The sequence below is a fragment of the Lissotriton helveticus genome, chromosome 1_1 (assembly GCF_964261635.1).
Source record: "Lissotriton helveticus chromosome 1_1, aLisHel1.1, whole genome shotgun sequence".
Taxonomy (NCBI): domain Eukaryota; kingdom Metazoa; phylum Chordata; class Amphibia; order Caudata; family Salamandridae; genus Lissotriton; species Lissotriton helveticus.
In genome coordinates, this window is record NC_136057.1 from 1,126,865,355 (window position 1) to 1,126,885,145 (window position 19,791).

Sequence of the window (19,791 nt, forward strand, 5' to 3'; positions counted from 1 at the left end):
AGCACCTGTCAACAACTCGAATCTCCAGCAACGACTGTCTGCGATGCCCAATTGACTTTTCGTACAAAAGAGCTGACATCCCGCACCACCTGGCCTGCTCTTCGCACAACTGCTACAATCATCTGGGATGCTCTTCAAGACCTTCTCCACTGCAAACGGAACTCTTCACTCTGGACTTTGAGAAGGTCTTTCTTTCAGCTGGCCTAACTTGGTCATTGTAGCAAACCCATGCTCTATCGCGATTAACCTGAACTTATGACTTTTTCCCGGTCTAGCAGGACTAGTTGACCACGAGTGGTGCTTTGTGCTTTTATGCGCTATATTTACTTAAAACTTTTTAACTGAATATTTATAGTTCTACTGATTGGATTTTGATGTCATTTTATTTATTAATGTATTCCGTTTTTTCTAAAATTTTCTAAATTGGTTTGAGATATTTCTTGTGTTGTGTTTTCACTTTATCACTGTTTGTGTGCTGCATAAATACTTTACAGAGTGCCTCTTAGTTAAGCCTGACTACGTTGTGCCAAGCCACCAGAGAGCTAAGCACAGGTTAATTTAGTGACTATTGTGGTTCACCCCGACAAAGATTGTGGTTGTTGCCTGAGTGGGACCAACCAATAAGCCAATTTCTTATCCTTGCCATAATGTGAAAAGCCCAATGTAAAGTATATATAGTATAACTGTAAAGCTTGACATTTCCAAGATGCTACATTAAAATGTTCTAAAACTACTCATAGTTAGAAAGACACGAGCTCTTATTAATAATTTGACTGGAAGTCAAAGCAATTACCTCTTTTTTGAGTCATGAAAAAATAAAGTTTACTTTAGCAGCGTCAGTAGGAAAGTTCTGAGGTCCAAACATGACTGAAAGTCAGAGGGATCCTCTGAATGATTATCAGGAATTGGTAGCAGTGATGAAGGTGTCACAAACACAGCTGTTGCTGGGGTCATAGAGGAATATTACTTCCCTTCCAGGTGCTACTGGTAGCAGGAATGGAATCTATAATTAAAGATGAATCTCTGAGGATTTGACTGGGCTCCTCATTTCGTTAATACAAGTTAATGGAAACACCCTTTCCTGATTAGGAGTCACAAGTCCGCCTGAATTTTACTAATGGGCTGAGCCGTTCTCTGGAGTAGATTCTCAGCTGGATCCAAATCTAAATCAAAGGTCTTGTAAACTGTCAAGCTTTGGCTAAAGATGTACACATGCTAAGAATCATGGTAATCCTTGACTCACTTTGGTGATGTCAAGGATTTGAATACCTCACATGAGAAATAAGGGGAAAATGTACAAGGGGAACAGAGATCACTGAAGTGGCTTGTTGTGATGGCGTATCATCTGGAATGCATGGTGTTGGAAATTGGGTTGTTGGTTGAGGGGGGTGTGAGGTCTTCTCAAGAAACAGGCATAATCATTGTCAGGGTGAACCAAAAAAGTCACCAAATTAATCTGTGCTTAACCCTCTGGTAAAGTGGCACAAAAGCAGTCAGGCGTATCTTAGAGGCAATGTATAAGTATCTATGCAGCACACAAACAGTAATAAAGTAAAAAGACAGCAAAAGAAAATTCCCACACCAATTTAGAAACATAGAGTAAACTGTGATAAATTATTTGACATCAAAACCCCAAAAATCCATTCAGTAAAACCCAGAGATGTACAATCTCAAAGATTTACAGTAAGTATACCACCTAAAAATATCAAGCATCACTCATGGCTATCTGGTTGTGGCAGACTGGCTGAATACTCCTAAAGATATCAAGAACCACTCGTGGCTATCTGGTTGTGGCAAACTGGCTAAAAGTCACAGGGTCAGGTCCAACACAATGGATTGTGGCCTGGATACAGGTACAAGATTGATCCTGCTGAAAACGACCAACGCCAAGAGTTCCAGTCACAGTTGAGGCCGCAAGGAGCAGGAAAAGTGGTGTGGATGGTCATCAATGTGGTGGGAAGTGGAGGCTGGGCATCGCGGATGGTTATCACTGTAGTGCGAACATCCTGTAGGGCATCGTGGACGGTCGTTGCTGGAGCTTCGCATTGGCAGTCACTGTGGGCTATTGATGCTGTACCACAAAGTGCAGATCTCATGTTGCTGGATGTTCCTGGTGGTCGCTGTAGCATGAAGAGCCTGGTTCACTGGAGCTTCACATTGGCAGGGGGGCAGGATTTTGGTGTGAACCGGCCTTTTTGCCCTTGCGAAGAGCCCAGAACTTGAGGATGTCTCCTTTTTTAATCAGAGGTGTGCTTGGAGGCACCTCTTGACAGCAGATCAGCTGAACTAATGCAGGGAGGCCTCTAGAGCTTGGGAAGTCCCTGTAGCTTAAACCACAAGGTGAGTCAGGTGACCCTTGGAGTCACTCAGCTTGGGATGAAGGGAGCAGGTTCAGTCTTCTTTCTCAGCAAGCAGGGCAAGCTTCAATCAGCAGGAAAGCAAGGTGTCCTTCTGTAGTATCCAAAGGCCCAGAAGTGTACTAAAGAGTGGGTCTGAGGGACCCCTTTTTATACCTGGTGCACACATGAAAGTGGGAGAAGCTTCTGGAGTTTACCAAAAACAGAGGTGTCTGCAGTTTCAAGCCTATTTACCCTGATTCCAGTCTGTCTAACGGCACAACAAGCTAGTATGAAGTCCTTTGTGTGTGAGCTGGGCCAGTGCATTTGAAGTGCAAGTGTGTGGGCCACTGTTCCGCCCCCATTAAGTCAGGATGGCCCATCCTGCTAACACCCAGACTCTCTATTGTGATACTGTCTGGGAGGAATACACAAAGGCCAACTGCCAACTACCCCTAGTCATGTGACCCTGCTTACAGGCTGTAGGCACCAAATGGTTAGGACACGAAAATACCAAGTTTCTAAAAGTGGCATTTTCAAAATTGTGTCTGAAAATCCGACTTTACCATTAAAAAGGTTTTTAATTAAAATTCATCAGACACCAAACATGAATTTCCTACCTGTTCCCAATCAAAAGTTATCACTTATTAAATGTAATTAAGTAACCCAATATTATTCTATGGGTGAGGTAGGCCTTGCAATAGTGAAAGACAAATTTGAGAGTTTTTTGCTACCATAACATGTCAAACTTAAAAAGTATAAGTCCAACTTTGTACCTTGAAAGCATCCTGCCCTATGTGCTGTTTGAGGCCTAACCTAGGGGTGACATATGTATTTAAAAAAAGGTTTAGGGCTGCTAAAAGGTTATTTTTGCCAGTCTGAAATGGCAGTTTATAACTGCATACACAGGCTTCAAAGGCAGGCCTGGGGCATGTTTTCAAGGGCTACTTAAGTGAGTGGCACAATAATTGCTGCAAGCCACTTGCAGCATTTAATTTGCAGGCCCTGGGGACCGGTAGTACCACTTTACTAGGAACTTATGAGTAAATTACATGTGCCAATTGAGTATTGGCCAATTTGACCATTTTTAAAGGAGCCATCAAAAGCACTTTAGCACTGGTTAGCAGTGGTAAAGTTTGTAGAGTCCAAAGGTTAATTAAACAGGTTCAGAAAACAGGAGGAATGAATGCCCTTCACAGCTATAATGGAATAGTGCTCCTGTAAACTAGGGTTTATTCAGAATCCACTCATAATCCTGAAACAATGAGCAAAGCAGCGATGCATGCTTTTAAGTGAAGGGGAGAAATGGAGCGTGGACTAGCAAATCTTCAACACAGAGGTCAAGGAATCCCTTCACAAAGAAATGGCCCACCAGGCGAAAAAGCATCTAAGTGAATTTCCTTGCAGCTTGCTTCAAGCCATAGGGCATACCCCAAAATTGATGTTATCCAGAGGACATCACAAAACTCAACAGCCCTTGATATGAAGAGCCACCAAACAGCAAAAGTAAGAATCCTCCAAAGCTGCAGACTTCAGCACAGCACGTCTGTGGGAGACACACTCAGGATTCTTTCCTGCACTGAGACCCTACAAAATGAGACATCCATGATGAAGGTATTCAAGAATTCAGGCAAAGTGTGGAGGCCATCCCATCCCAATTTTCCATCAGTAAAAGGGATGATAGCCTTCTTGAGCAAGTGCTCCCTGATCCCCTGCTGGAGTCTATGCTGCTCATGAGGACTGGTTTGCCACAATGTTATACTTATCCCCATGTCTGGTGGAATATAGAACTCTGGAGCTTAGTCGTAGTGGACAGCTGTCAACATCCGAGCATCAGTTATAATATATTTAAAAGATCTGGCAATGGGAGAGAGATGACACTCCACCATAAGTGAGTGCAGCAGAGGTCCTAGAATAGACAACTTCAGACTGTTTTCCTTAAATATAGGAGTATCAACCATGGAAAGGCTGGTTTCAAACCTGACATGACCCCTGAGACTATGGGAGAAGGAGACCTGTGAGCAGAATGAGGTAGTGCTGTAATCAAGGAAAAGTCTGTTTCCCTTCAGAAACTGAAGGTTGGGAATGAAACAGAAACATGTTTTAGCATCCTCTGTGGCCAATAAAAGGAAGACCCAGCACAACTCTACTATGAGAGCTATTCCCTGTTCATGGTCCCATCAAATACTGATACGTATCAGCTACTCCGAGCTCGATTTCAGGCAGTAGAGCTTGTAAACAGTCAGCAAAGTTTTCTTCTTGCTGACCCTCAAATGTTGCGTCTAAAATAATGCACTAATTCGGGCAAACATTGTTTAAATACATTAAATGTACACTCTCAGCGTAGATGAAAAAAAGGCCCTTGGCCTTGCACTGAGCAAGGCAGTTCATCATAGCCCTGGCCCAGGCCTGTACATGATGTATTTCTGCTTGACATTAAGAGACAGAATTAGCAAATCCCATCAGAATGTCATGACAATAAGCTGAGTAAAAGATCAACTGCTATATAAAGTCTGTCCTTTGATGCTTAAACTTCAGGTATTTGAGTGCAAGTCATTTTTTAAATGTAATTTGATTAACTGGCTATATTAAATTACCCCTGCTTTGGGTGGTCAGAATGCTATATTTTTCTGTGACTCAGTGAGAAAGAAATAAGGTCAAATTGTAAATGCAGCCATAAGTCCCAGAAGCCGATACAGCAAGCTTTGGGATTTGGTTTTAGGCTTAAAAGATAAGGAGCTTAGCCTGGTAACCCCCATCCCGGAAATTCTATCCTCCCCACCAACCCCAGAGGTGTGGGCGGAAAATGATTTCGAATTGCATCTTAAGTTCTCCTTAAAAGGCCATCTCTCCCCAGGTTCTGTCTGAGAAGATGTTAATGCGGCCATTGTGTGTGCCCGCGGGCTCCTTAGATTTCAGCTGGACTCCATTGAGACATTCCAGTTTTAGGTTACAAACTCATTTATTCCACATTAGGAGCCTAGGAACAGACATCTTTTATTGCAAAATAAGCGAGCTCTTATACGTTTGTCAGTTTTTTGCAGGGTGGGAAATACCAACGACTAAGTAAGGTAATGGAAGTTATTTTTTCGCCTTAAAAGCAATAAATCTGATGATTTCAACCAGAAGGAAATGTTGCTTTTCTTGTTATCTGTGCACCTGTAATGGTCTGATAAATCCCCTGGATAATTAAGGATGTGAACCTGATACTATCGGATATCAGTCACAGTTCTTTACAAAATGTGACGCTCCTCTGAGAATTTTCTACGGGCTTGATACACAGGACGTGCTTCTTCATCACAACCAGTGTAGACAAACCACATTTTGCACATGCAAGAAATTACACCTGTGCTAGACGAGATGCGTGTGCACACACGGGCTTGCACTCGTGCATCCTGCCTTTTACAGATTGTACAGTCGATGGCGTTCAAGGCAGGACATATAGATTTCAGGACATTCCATTAATTTTGAGATGTGCTGGAATCTGCAGCCTGCACACTTTCCATTCTCCTATGCAATCCTGACTTAAGGCAGGCAGAGGAACTCTTGAATGCAGTCATGTGACAGAAGTGTTCACTGTCTCCACGGCAGACTGACCGTGTACTTCACTGTTCAGGACAGCCATGGTGGGAGGGGCACAGATTAATTTGCTCACACCTCACTTAGGGGCATATCATCAAGAGGGGGCGATAATTATCCCTAAGCGCACTTAGTGCTAGGATAATTATTGGCACCCAACTCTGAATGTTGTCGCGGAGATAGCGTGCTATTAGCAACGCTTATCTCCACAGCAATAAAATTCAGAGTGCAAGCTGCCTGTGTGATTATCGCTGGAAATCCAGCGATAATCACACAACTTTTGGCGATAGCTTGCTGATAGGGCCTCACATACTTAGCCATGATATCCACCTTACATAGGATATCATGGCTAAGTCAGTTTCAAAGCAGGCGTAAGGAAAGTAGCGATAACAGAGGTTATCGCTACTTTTCTTGTCTCTATGCTGCTTTGCTGTGGCTTGATAATAGAAGAAATTCGCTGAGCGACATTTCTCCTATTATCCTGGGGAGGAATGCCCACTTTGCATCTCATTAGAGATGCAAAGCTGGGCGTTGAGGGAAAGGGCGAAGAAGCATGGATTCACACGTTAGCGTGTCCTTGCTAATAGGGCGTTCGAATTATCACCGCTTTCCTTCCGAAAACAGCTGCAAAAGCGGCGATAATTTTTTTAAGCCCCCTTGTTGATATGCCCCTTAGTGGGGAAAATAGAAATGTATGCATTGACATGTACATGTCACTGTTCCTTCCTCTGGTGATGTTGGTATGGGATAGGAGCCTGCTTAAGTCAGCAGGTCCTTATCAGCACGCTCCAGTGGATCACAGAAGCCACATTGCATTATTGTGTATGAAGAGCTGGACCAAAATGTGAATGTGGCATTAGCACTCACTGCCCAGCTCTCCCACTGCCCTCAGGAGTCTCCTGTTGATTGAAACCTGCGAGATCGTAGGCTCAGAAATCGTTCCTGCATTTTTGTGTGGTGCAGTTTGCACCTCACAGAACATCTTGAGGCCAGTTTTGTGAATTAGTGCCTATATGTCTATGTATAAAAAATATAGGTCTCAATTAATAAGGAAGGGTGAAAAAGTGGACAAACTACTACTGTGGGGTCATTCCTACATTTAAAGCACAGCTGCAACTTTTATGAGATCCCAAAGTATCTAGTAGTACTCGGGGCTTTAAGTGGGATGAAAAAACGGGGATGTCTCTCGAAGGGGCGCGGCCAATGTAATTAAGGACGTGGCTTAAAAACAAAGAAGCAAAAAATTTGTGCTTAGCATAGTGTGCCGCCTGACTTGTATTTTGCTGCTTCTGTCATTGCATTCAGATATATGACACAACAAGTAACATAATACATACAAGTCAGGACTATTGGCTTTGTCAATGGTTATTAGTTGCATAAGATAAATAAGCAGCAAGTATGGCTTGTATATAATATAGAAAAAGCTTCCACTTAAAGCCCTGGTAACACCACGACAATGTTCCTGCTCCTGAGTTTTAAAAAGAGAAGGGAAATCCAGAGAGAAAATTACTCTGTTTAAAGTATTTCCCTTCCCCTACAACGCTCACCTGGCATGACGTCATGCGGTAACTTCTCCACTAGTGAGCAGTGGGAGCACTCGCACATTGACGTGCCTGCTGTCACTGCAGTCTGGAAAAAAAACGGACCGCCTGTGCCAGGGCACAAAACAGAGCCCGATAGAGACCTGTTTCGAGACCCCCTTTGAAAAACTATCAGTGCTCAGCACCGGTGAAACCCGGCCCACTTAAAGCCCTGGTAGTACTGCTAAAAACCAACATCAGTCATGGATTTTCAGGAGTACTGCTAATTTGATAAATTTCCCCTTGCGGATTTTCCACTAGCTTTAAAATTGCATAAGGAAATAATGCAGACGTGCATTTGTGCTTTTCACATTCTATTAATCTATCGACGAGAGAACTTATTCACCCTACACTTCCAGGCAAAATGGGGCATATTGTCTTCCTTTCACATTCTAGATCGGCAATTACTCATGCCTGCACTAGGAATAAAGTCCTTTTTTGAACATCCTGTTTTACTTTAATGAAAACTGGTTGCATTAAAAAAAATGCTTTATTTAAAAGTAATCACAGACATGGTGGTCTGCTGACCTCAGCAGGCCACCATCCCTGTAATGGCTGTCATTCCTAATGGGTGACAAATCACGAATTATCTCATTAATATTCATAAGGGAGGTCGATTTGCGAACCACTAGGAATTGCTAATTTAAAAATAAAAGTTTCATACATTAAGAATAACGATTATGAAATTAAAATTTGGAAAAAAGCGCAATTTGGAAATCTCCATTCTAAATGTTCATGCATCTGGCCTATGTTTTCCCACTATGCAGTTCTCTTAATTTTGTGGCACTTTGTTTGATACAATTTATATTTTGAATTAATCTAAATTCGTTCATTTATATATTTATATCTTTAATTGTTTCGCTTTTATCTTGTTTTTCTACTCTTCTTACCTGTGCTGAACCTATGCCAGCGATAGCGCAGAGATAACGTAATGATTATTATGAAGGAGTTATCCTCTCTTTAATTAAACTCAGCCTGAAATTCAGTGCCACCTGCTGCTGAAAGGATATTGGACACCAATATGTGGCTCGTTTTAACTGTCAGAGGGTCCTTTGAGTGAAGTTATCATAGCTGTGGGGATACACTCTCTCAGCCAGTGGGAACATGTGTATGGATACTGGAGTGAGAAATGACCAACTTTTTATTTCATTATTAAATGCATTGTGTCACGGTGTGCACTTGTAATTGACAGACCAGGAAAATTAATTAGGAATTGCTTTTTAAAATATAGCATGTTGAGAAATGTAGGAAAGTCTTATGTCTAAAAACTTTGGAGGTTACAATAAAGAGAACGACTTACATTAAGTAATGGAAATCCTTCCTGAATACCATTACAAAGCCACACATTGAGATGTTGATTAAAGTTTAGGAAATCTAGATGAAAAAACTCAGCTATTCCTTCTATTACTGTATGCATGTTTACCTGACTCAATAAATTAGGACATCTGGGGCCTTATGAGGGCATTTTGTCAGGGGTATGATGGAAAGAGATGATACCCAGAGAAGGAGAGGAACAGACCTTCCCTAACCAGTATTGGATGTACCAGACCTTATGTTCATGCAGTGCTGAATTCAGGCTGATCCAATTTACGCTCTTGGATATTGGCTAGGAAAACAGCTGCTTGGGGGTGTCCAGAGAGTAAAATACCGAGTACCACAGCAGGTGAGCATCACACCGGGCTCTTTCCACTCAACAACTCCAAATACATTTTCTCTTTGTGTATATGTATGGTACGTTTCTTTGGACAAAATAATCCTCAGGGTCTAAGGTTTGAGTGGCTAGTACACAACTAGTTAAGCTCTGCCCAAACTTTGAATCAATACTTCAACTCTCGCACTAAGAGGATACATATGCATAATTTTCTGAATCCCAATTAAGTCTAAGCAAAAACTAGAGTGTGTGGTAATACTGACTCATAGCTTTCTGTGACATTCTGTGACTTACTTGATGTCATCAAAAGTGTGCCCCATGACACACTAGTACCGATGGGAAGTGTTAAAAATGCCTATGGAACCTTGGGTAGGACCTACAGGAGGGACAAAGACTAGAGGAAACCGACTCTCGATAATAATGCACATCTCCGAATAAAGCATACATGTAACTCACCTCCTTAGTCCCGTCAACATTAGCGTTGCTTATGCATCTAGGGAGCGGGACATGGCACTGAAAAAACATGCTATTATTTTCTCACCTGTCAGTTATTGTTGCACTTTATTCGGGTAATTTTTATTTTTCATAAATACACGCAAGTCCTTCACTCTATAACATTACGTTGAATACCAAAGATGGGGGGGCGTGGCTTGACCCCAGAGGAATATGTCGGAACCCGAATGAGACTCCTCGGAGCGGCGCGGTGGGTTCGCACTATCCCACTTTCTAAACACAACTGAATCGGTGCTGTGGGTTGCGGAAAACATTCAGCCTAAGATGATATCTTCAGCACTTACTCTCTTCACTCCGGAATCCTGTTGTACATGAAGTTACCTCCAGCTTCGGTGCGTCATGAATTATGGCTGCCATTTTGAATGTGAAGTTCCTTTTCAAACTTCGCTACTCGCGCAAGAACTCACTGTCCACGACTTCTTAGTAAGCAAGAAAGGCCACTTTATTAAGACAGGTGTGAAATAAACATCTCAACAACATATTTCATTTATTTAATTAATAAACCAAACTTCTTTCAGCTTAACTGAGCATCCTTACCAAAGAGTAAACCCCCCACCAAGTTAACCCTAACGAACCCATAAGCAACTAACTCTTGTAGGTACCCCCTCCTTTCCTTTAACTGCCCTTTGAGGATGGACCAACCCGCTCCAGGCTGCCCACCCCCCACTAAAAACCCGCCTACAAATAAAAAACTCAACCTGTCTTAGCGTGGCAAGCCTACAAAAAATTAAATCAGTACCGAAAGCCCTGAAAAATAAAAAAAATAAAAAAGGCCTAATGTGAAAAAAGAGGGAAGGGTGGGTGGGGCAAAACGAACTCCGTAACCCGCCTCCCGCCGGCACAGCCTTTACCGCCCTGCGATGGCCCTATGTAACATCTCTGTCCCTCTCGCTCTAATTACCACCTGCCCGTGGCCAGCCCTCTCGTGCACGGCTCTCCCTGGGTCCCCCCTTCACCAAGCCTCTCATCACGGCAGTATGCGCTTTTTCAATTTCTCGTTTCTGACTCAGCTTTAACCAAGCATCCGCTGCCACAAATAGCTATCTACTTACCTGCCTACCTGTATTTGCAGTTATATTTTTTTCCAAAGCTATCTTCATACTGAGGGAGGAAAAAGTTAACAGCCGCCATTTCAGCTCAGCCTACATTAATATTGTCGGGTCTTCATCTGTCTCCTCATCCTGCGCCTACATGCTGGATGTAATTCGGAAACAGCAAGACCTTTCTGTTTAATACATGACATGCTCTCATATTGCTAGTGGGAGCCGCTGAAGCTGCCCTTTTCATGGAAGTTGCACAGCCTTAATGTGTATTTTCTTCAAGGCAGGTCGTCTGGATATTAACCTTTTTCATATTGCTTCATTTGGAAAACTAATTCTGTGATGAACTACTATTATTTAAATGACCTTTGGCTTAGATATGTTTTAACTCAATGAACCTTGTAAACTTAGTGCCTTTCTCTATTCTCCAGTGAACATATTATATAGCCAATTTTCGTTGGCTCCTCAACATCTCCCACAACGTACACATTTTCCTCCTTATTGTCTTACAAAGGAAGACTAAAAAAACCTGGTCCTCCTGCTTCGAGATCCACTCAATCTTTCATTAAGAATTCCAGAATCCTCCTGCCTGGCAGCTGAGGTGCCCCACAGTATTGTACACTGGCATAGACGCCTGACATTTGGGATTGGCGTGTTGGTGGAGCCTGGTGCGGATATGCCCAGTGTGCCTGATAACCCCAGGAAAAGCAGGGCAACACTATACACCCACCGGTAAAGACGGCAGCTTAATTGAACCTGCAGAGTCCCATGTTACATTGAGAGGCTGGGCACCTGAAACCCACATACCACTCCCCGTATATTGATTGGAGAGTCGACGGGCACTTGGGTGAGGCTGTCATTTGCTGCATGCGGAGTGTGAGGACCTGAGGGGCCGCGTTTCTCGGGGCCCCCCGCGTAACGGACTGCCACTCTGGACCTGGGAGAACCGAGCACAGTGAGTACGCGTCCTCATTGGGAAGAAGGGACTTTTGCTTTGAAGGGGACCCTATGTGGAGACGGCGGTCCCGAGGAAAGACCTTGAACCCCGACTCGATGATTGAGATGCAGAGGGGTGTAGCGGCCTGACTTCCGCGCCGGGTTGCAGCGACTTGCTTGTGGTCCTGGATCTTGGATGAGCTGTGGAAGTCGGGGGCACGGAGTGGAAAGCGGCGACTGCAGGGATGGCAACAAAGCCGGACGCAGACAGGACCCTACCCAGGTCTTCAAAAGGAGCAAAACAAGTACAATCAAACACATTAGACCGCTACACAATGCCTAAAGGGTCCCCCATTGAGTCCAGGAAGATCCTCTCATCGGGGGGAGACTTGGAGGGTGCCTCCGCTGAGCCAACGTTGACGTATGTCATGGTGGAAATTAATGGGGTCCAGTCTGCGCTGGGGGAAAAAATGGAATCACTGGATAATAAGTTTGACACGGTCACTATTGAGGTCAACGTGATTCGTGCGGATCTCAGAAAGGCCAGCGAGAAAGTTAAATCGCTAGACATCAAAACTGCAAGTTTGATTGACGAAATGGCACAATTGCAGCAGGAGGTACCTGACCTTAAAACTTCCCAAGATGCTACGGACCGAAAGCTTGATGAATACGAAGGAAGGGCCAGACGCAACGATATACGTATCCTTGGGGTCCCCGAGAGATCAGAGGGGCCGGCGCCGGATCTGTTTGTAGAAAATATTGTCCTCAACCATCTTAAGCCGAAGGGTCTCAGTCACTTCTTTACAATAGAGTGGGCACACAGAGTGCCGGGGGGCAGACCCAGGCCGGAGTCACCCCCTCGCCCAGTAATCACCAAAGTGCCGAATTTTCGAGACAGAGATGCGATCCTGCAGGTGGGGTGGGCGGAGGCCCCCCTGCTATTCGAAAATGCTACGCTCTCCTTTTTCCCGGACTTCAACCAGGTAGTGCAGAAACAAAGACAAAGCTTCCTTTCAGTGAAGAAGAAACTTAGGGAGAAGGGGATGAAGTATGCTATGATGTTCACGGCTCGGCTGCGGGTGGAAATGGAAGGGAAAGCCTGGTTCTTCGATAACCCAGAAGTGGCATTGGACTGGATAGACAGCAGACCCCCGATCGGATCAGAAGATCATGTTCGTGACGGAGGGGAGGAACATCTGGAACAGTAACTGTGGAGGATGCGGGAATCTATATACTGTCTGGAAGAGTCAGGGGTAGGGGTGGTTCTGCAGCTAATTCACCACTGGACCCAGTGTACTGTATGTTGTATAGAGCTGTCCCAGGACTCAGGACAACGTTATTGTGGCGGGGGGCGGGGGCTATGGTTACCTTACCGTTACTACCTTTAGTTAGTTGAGTAGGCGGGGTACTGGGCAACAGGCACACTGCGAGTTCGGGAAGGGCGTTAGCCATATACAGGGGTGTAGGGAGGGGAGATGGGGTGGGGGGAGGCTGGGGAGGTTCAGTTTTGTGAACTTATTTGATGTTGTATTGTTTGCATTTAGGGTTTCTTTAAAAAAAAATGTATTTTATGCATCAGGTGACAATGTAGTGATTGGACAATACTCATACTGGTCACATGTCGAGCATTAGTCAGGGATCGGGGATAAAGGTGCTAAGCTGGAATGTAAATGGCCTTGGTAACAGGATTAAGAGGGAGATAGTTTCTGAAATTGTTAGAAGGCGCTCCCCAGACGTAGTACTATTGCAGGAGACTCATCTGGTTGGTAACCGCTGCATGGCTCTCCATAGAGGGGGCTATAAGTTGGTGGCGCATGCCGGGTTTACTACAGGATCCGGGGGTTGGAATCCTTGTGAAGAACTCCTTTCCCTTGACTGTCCAGGCTACGTGGTCTGATCAGAGGGGCCGATACGTCGATATTTCTGGGGTTTGGGGGGGAAGGCGGTTACCTTCTTGTCTGATACTTTTCGCGACTTGGGGCTGTCTTTCTCACCCTGCCTCTGGGCCAACTGGTACTGGGGGGTGACTTTAATTCTGTGGTAGATGTGGAGACTGACATACTCCCGGCAAGAATACTTAGACCTGCACATAGATGGCTCCCAGACTTCCTTGAAACAACAGGGCTAGTAGATAGTTGGAGGTTGAGAAATCCGACGCAGACACACAACACACACGTGCCAGCAGCACATCACGTCCAGGCTAGATTACATATTGATACCTGCGGCCCTGGCAGGCGCGGTTAGAGAGGCACGGTACCTTGGAAGGGGGATTTCCGACCACTCTTCCATGAGGCTGCTGGTGGAGATGAGTCAACCTGCAGTAGGCAGTGTTCCTCCAATTAGTGCGTTGCATCTGAAAGACCCGGCTACGAAGAGCGAGGTAACCAAGATTGCAGACAGATACTTCCAGGAAAAATTAAAAACCGTTGAATCGGCGCAGTCCCTACGGTAGTTCGACGGGAGGTCCTATCTTTGGTGGCGGGGAAGAAAAAGAAACATCAGGCTGAGATAGTGAGGGTGGAAGCAGAAGTGACGAGTTTGGTGGAAGAGGTTTCCGGGACAGCAACAACGGAAGGCTTGCATCTTTTAAAACTACAGCACGGTGAATACAAAAGTCTTGCTAGAGACATGGCCGTGGCTCAGAATAAAACCACCCAAAGTCGAATATACGAACATGGAGATAAGGCGGGCAAATTGGTTGCGTGGATTGAGCGAGGGGAATGGGCATCGAGGCTGGTGCCAGAGCTACAAGGAGCAGATTCTGCCACAGTCACAGACCCACAAACAGTGGCGGATGAATTCTCCAGATATTATAGAGAGGTTTACACCTCAGTCGGAGGATATATTGTGGCAGAGAATAGTGCCATGATTAGAGACATCCATATGCCCACGCTGTCAGAGGAAGACAGGGAATATTTAGACTCCCCCCTCACCGACGACAAAGTGGCACAGTCGATTAGAGCGGTGCAATCTGGGAAAAGTACAGGCCCGAACGGCATCCCTATAGAGCTATATAAACTTAATGCCCACAAACTTGTCCCCTATGTCAAATCCATGTTCGTGGAGAGCGGAGAGAAGGGCCAGCTCCCGTATGAGCAGAGAGTGGCAAATATTGTGGTGATTCATAAAGCAGGGAAACCTAAGACACTTTGCTCCTCCTACAGACCAATCTCGTTGCTTAATGCGGAGCCTAAAATCCTGGCGAAGCTACTTGCTACTAGACTGGTCAAGGTGGTCACCACCTTGATACATCCGGATCAGTCCGGTTTTATGCTGCGCCGAAATACGGCCCTTAACTTGTGTAGGTTACACAGGATATTGGATAAATACCCAACGATTAGAGAACCGGCGGTATTAGTGTCCGTAGATGCCACTATGGCATTTGATAGGATTGAGTGGTCTTACCTATTCGCAGTGCTTGAGAAGATGGGCTATGGACCGAAATTTGTAGGTTGGGTACGTCTACTATATAGAACCCATTGGCCAGAGTGGTCATAAATAACCGCAAATCTGCCGATTTTCCCCTCGGGAGGTGCACGAGGCAGGGGTTTCCTTGTCCCTGTTTCTTTTTGTTCTTGCTCTAGAGCCTCTAGCGACGTGGGTTAGGTGGGATCGGTCGATACGGGGCCTGAGGTGGACGCCCAAGTGGGATGATAAAATCTCCTTATATGCTGACAACATCCTGCGTTATCTTACCAACCCTTGGGGATCTTTGATCTGTTTTCTGGATGTACTGGCTATATTTGGAAGGTTCTCCGGCTTCGCAATTAACTGGGTGAATTCGGTGCTATTCGTCCTTAGGGGCAAGCCGCCAATGATCCCGCAATCGTGCCCAGTACACGTTGAACCGGTTGTGTTTAAGTACTTAGGTATTTATATCACGCTCAACCCGAAACTACGGTACACCAACAATTCACGGTTGAAAAGGGACATGGAGCGCTGGAGGGCTCTTCCTCTATCCCTATTGGGCAGAGCAGTTTTATTTAAAATGATCGCCCTTCCTCGGTTTTGATATATTCTCCCAAAATACAATGGATCCGGTGCCGACATCCTTTCAAAGAAATAGAGGCCCTCCAGAAGAAGCTTCTCTGGGACGGGAGACTCCGCATAGCATTCTCCAAACTTACTCTTTCCTGGTATGACGGAGGGGTGGGATTGCCAGATCTTTGGAAATACTACTGGGCCTCTCAGCTAGCGGCGATAAACCATGTCGTGTATGGAGCGCCGGGGATCCAGGGTATGCCATGGATCGATGGCAGGTGCCAGACGGTGACTTCACCAGGGTGCTATATTCCAAACTCCGTAGGTTCCCCCTGGTGGGTCCGACAGTGCATGCCGTCCACACGTGGCACAGGGCTAATAGATATCTTAACTGGGAGGGGAAGCTCACCTTGGCCACCCCCTTGTGGAATTCCGAAAAACTTGGGAATTTGTGGACGTCCAAGGGATTCGACAAGTGGGATCTCATCGGGATCACGTGGACTAAGGACGTGTGGGGAGGGGACACAATGCACACATTCGACTCTCTTAAGCAACAATACAGCCTTCACGACAATGAACACTTTAGTTACCTCCAGATTAGTGTGGGACACCCCCGCGCCGCACGGCCACCAGCTGCTGCGTGTGCCCCATTGCCGTGCCTAACTGCCTCGCCGCCGGCCTCGCGGCCGCCTTGCTTCTCCCCTTGTGTTTTCTCCATCTGTTTTCCCCTACATTTGTGCTTGTATTTTTCTGGTAATTTTGTGCTGTGCTAACGCTTCTTCTTCCTGTTTTCCCGATTTGTTTTCCCCCCCATTTGTGCTTGTTGTACTGTAATTTATTGTATACTCTGTGCCGTGTTATCGAGTTCCTTCCTGTTTGCCCGCCTACCTCGCCGCCCTCCGCTCTCCCTCCCCGCTTCCCGCCACCGCCATTTGCCCCGCCCCTTTTCTCTTCTGTACCCTCCCCGCTCCCGCCTCCCAGCTGCTCCGCCCACCCGCGCACTTCGCCTTATATGGCGACCGTGCGAACGCGCAGCGGTCACGCGCAGCGGGCGCGCCGATTGTGCGCCGAAGGCGCGCCAAAGGTAAGCCCGTCTGCGCCCGTCCGCGCCTGGACCGCGCCCAGCGCCAGGACCCCTGGCCCACGAAGACCCCGACCGACCCGCCTGACGTACTCCGCCGCCACCCTCATCGCACTCAACACCGGCCGACTCCCAGATTGCCACCAAGCCACACCACGACGCACCCACGGACCTTTCTGTTGCCACGCCTGCAAATTCACCTGCATCCGGACCTGCCTCGCACCAGCACCCGCCAAGTCGTACACCAGCAGCACCCACCTCAAGTGCATCCTGCTCAACACCCGCTCCGTCCACAGACACGCCATCGAACTCTGGAACCTCCTAGACACCACAGCCCCTGACGTTGCCTTCCTCACGGAGACCTGGATGAACGCCTCTTCAGCTCCCGACATCGCCATCGCCATCCCAGAGGGCTACAAGATCGTCCGGAGGGACCGCAACGCCAACCAGATGGGAGGAGGCATCGCCATCATCCACAGGAACACCATCCGTCTCACGACCAGCACCGACAACACCCTGACCACCGCCGAACACCTGCATTTCCAGATCCACACCGACCCGAACACCACCCTCAGAGGCACCCTGATCTACCGACCCCCGGGACCACGCACACAATTCAGCGAGGACATCGCCGACTTCGTCAGCCCGCATGCCCTCCCCTCCGCCGACTACATCCTCCTGGGGGACCTCAACTTCCATCTGGAGAACAACAACGACCGCAACACCAGCACCCTGCTCGACAACCTCGCTAATCTTGGACTCAAGCAGCTTGTGTCCACCCCCACCCACCTCGCCGGACACACACTCGACGCAGTCTTCTCCTCCAGCACAGACATCGACTTCAGCCACGCCACAGAGCTGCAATGGACGGACCACAGCTGCGTCCACTTCACCTTCAAGAGAACGACGACCCACCACCACCAGCAACAGGCCGCCCGCAGAAGCTGGAACAAGATCACAGCAGACCAGCTCGCCACCTCCCTGAGCCAGCACCCTCCTGCCAGCTCAGCAAACCCCAGCCAGGCCGCCGACAACCTCACGAAGTGGATCAGCATCTGCGCGGACGAGCTCGCCCCGATGAGGACCCCGCCCAGCAGACCCGGCAGCAAGAAAGCCCCGTGGTTCACCGACGAACTCAAGAGCTCCAAGAAGAACTGCCGAGCCCTCGAGAAAGTCTGGAGAAGGGATCCTACACCGGACAACAGGACCACCTTCAAGCTGGCCACCCGGAAGCACCACCAGCTGATCCGCGCCGCCAAGAAAACTGCATTCAAGGACCGGCTGGACAACAACGCACACAACTGCAAGGAACTCTTCAACATCGTGAAAGAGCTATCCAACCCCAGCGCAGGAAACAACGACATCACCCCATCGCAAGACCTCTGCAACTCCCTCGCTTCATACTTCCACAACAAGATCACGGACATACACAACAGCTTCAACAACCAACCAACGCACACCAAGACCGAACAACCACCCCCCACCACCACCCTCCACGCCTGGACCCCGATCAGCACCGAAGACACCATCCGCACGATGAACTCCATCCACTCCGGATCACCGACCGACCCCTGCCCTCACCACGTCTTCAACAAGGCCGACGCCGTCATCGCACCCCACCTGCGAGACATCATCAACACATCCTTCGACACCGCCACCTTCCCTGAGAGCTGGAAGCACGCCGAACTCAGCGCTCTACTCAAGAAACCCACAGCGGACCCCACCGAACTCAAGAATTACCGCCCCATCTCGCTCCTCCCGTTTTCAGCCAAAGTCATCGAGAAGACCGTCAACAAGCAGATGGCCGCCTTCCTCGAGACGAATGGATCCCTCGACCCCTCACAGTCCGGCTTCCGAGCCAATCACAGCACCGAGACCGCCCTCCTCGCCGCCACCGATGACATCCGAGCCCTGATGGACAACGGAGAAACAGCGGCCCTCATCCTCCTAGACCTCTCCGCGGCATTCGACACTGTCTGCCACCGCACCCTAGTACAGCGCCTCAGCAACGTCGGAATCCAGGACAAGGCGCTGGAATGGATCATCTCCTTCCTCGACGGTAGAACACAGAGAGTCCGCCTACCACCGTACAAGTCAGAGGCCTCCAAAGTCATCTGCGGCATCCCTCAAGGATCCTCGCTGAGCCCCACCCTCTTCAACGTCTACATGAGCCCTCTCGCGGCCATCGCACGCCAACACAACCTCAACATAATCTCCTACGCCGACGACACCCAGCTGATCCTCTCCCTGACCAACGACCCCGCCGCCGCCAGAGCCAACCTGCACGAAGGGATGAAAGAGGTAGCCGAGTGGATGACGACCAGCCGCCTGAAACTGAACTCTGACAAGACGGAGGTCCTCATCCTGGGCTCTTCACCCTCCGCCTGGGACGACTCCTGGTGGCCTCCCGCCCTGGGCACCGCACCCAAACCGACAGACCATGCACGCAACCTGGGCTTCATCCTGGACTCCTCCCTCTCCATGACCAGGCAAGTCAACAACGTCTCCTCGGCTTGCTTCAACATCCTACGCATGCTACGGAAGATCTTCTGGAGGATCCCCACCGAGACCAGGAAGACCGTCACCCAGGCCCTCGTCACCAGCCGACTGGACTACGGCAACGCCCTCTACGCCGGTACCACCGCCAAGCTCCAGAAGAGACTCCACCGGATCCAGAACGCCTCAGCCAGACTCATCCTCGACATCCCACGAACCAGCCACATCTCCGGACATCTGAGAGACCTTCACTGGCTCCCCGTCAACAAAAGAATCACCTTCCGCCTCCTCACCCACGCACACAAAGCCCTACACGACCAAGGCCCGAGCTACCTCAACAGCCGGATCAACTTCTACGCTCCCAAACGCCACCTCCGATCAGCCAACCACGCCCTCGCCGCCGTCCCCCGCATCCGAAGAGCGACTACAGGAGGAAGGTCCTTCTCCTACCTGGCCGCCAAGACCTGGAACTCCCTCCCGACCGACCTGCGCCTGACCCGAGACCACCTCTCCTTCAGGAAGAAGCTGAAGACCTGGCTGTTCGAGCAGTAGCGGCACCCCCCCTCCCCCAGCGCCTTGAGACCCTACGGGTATGTAG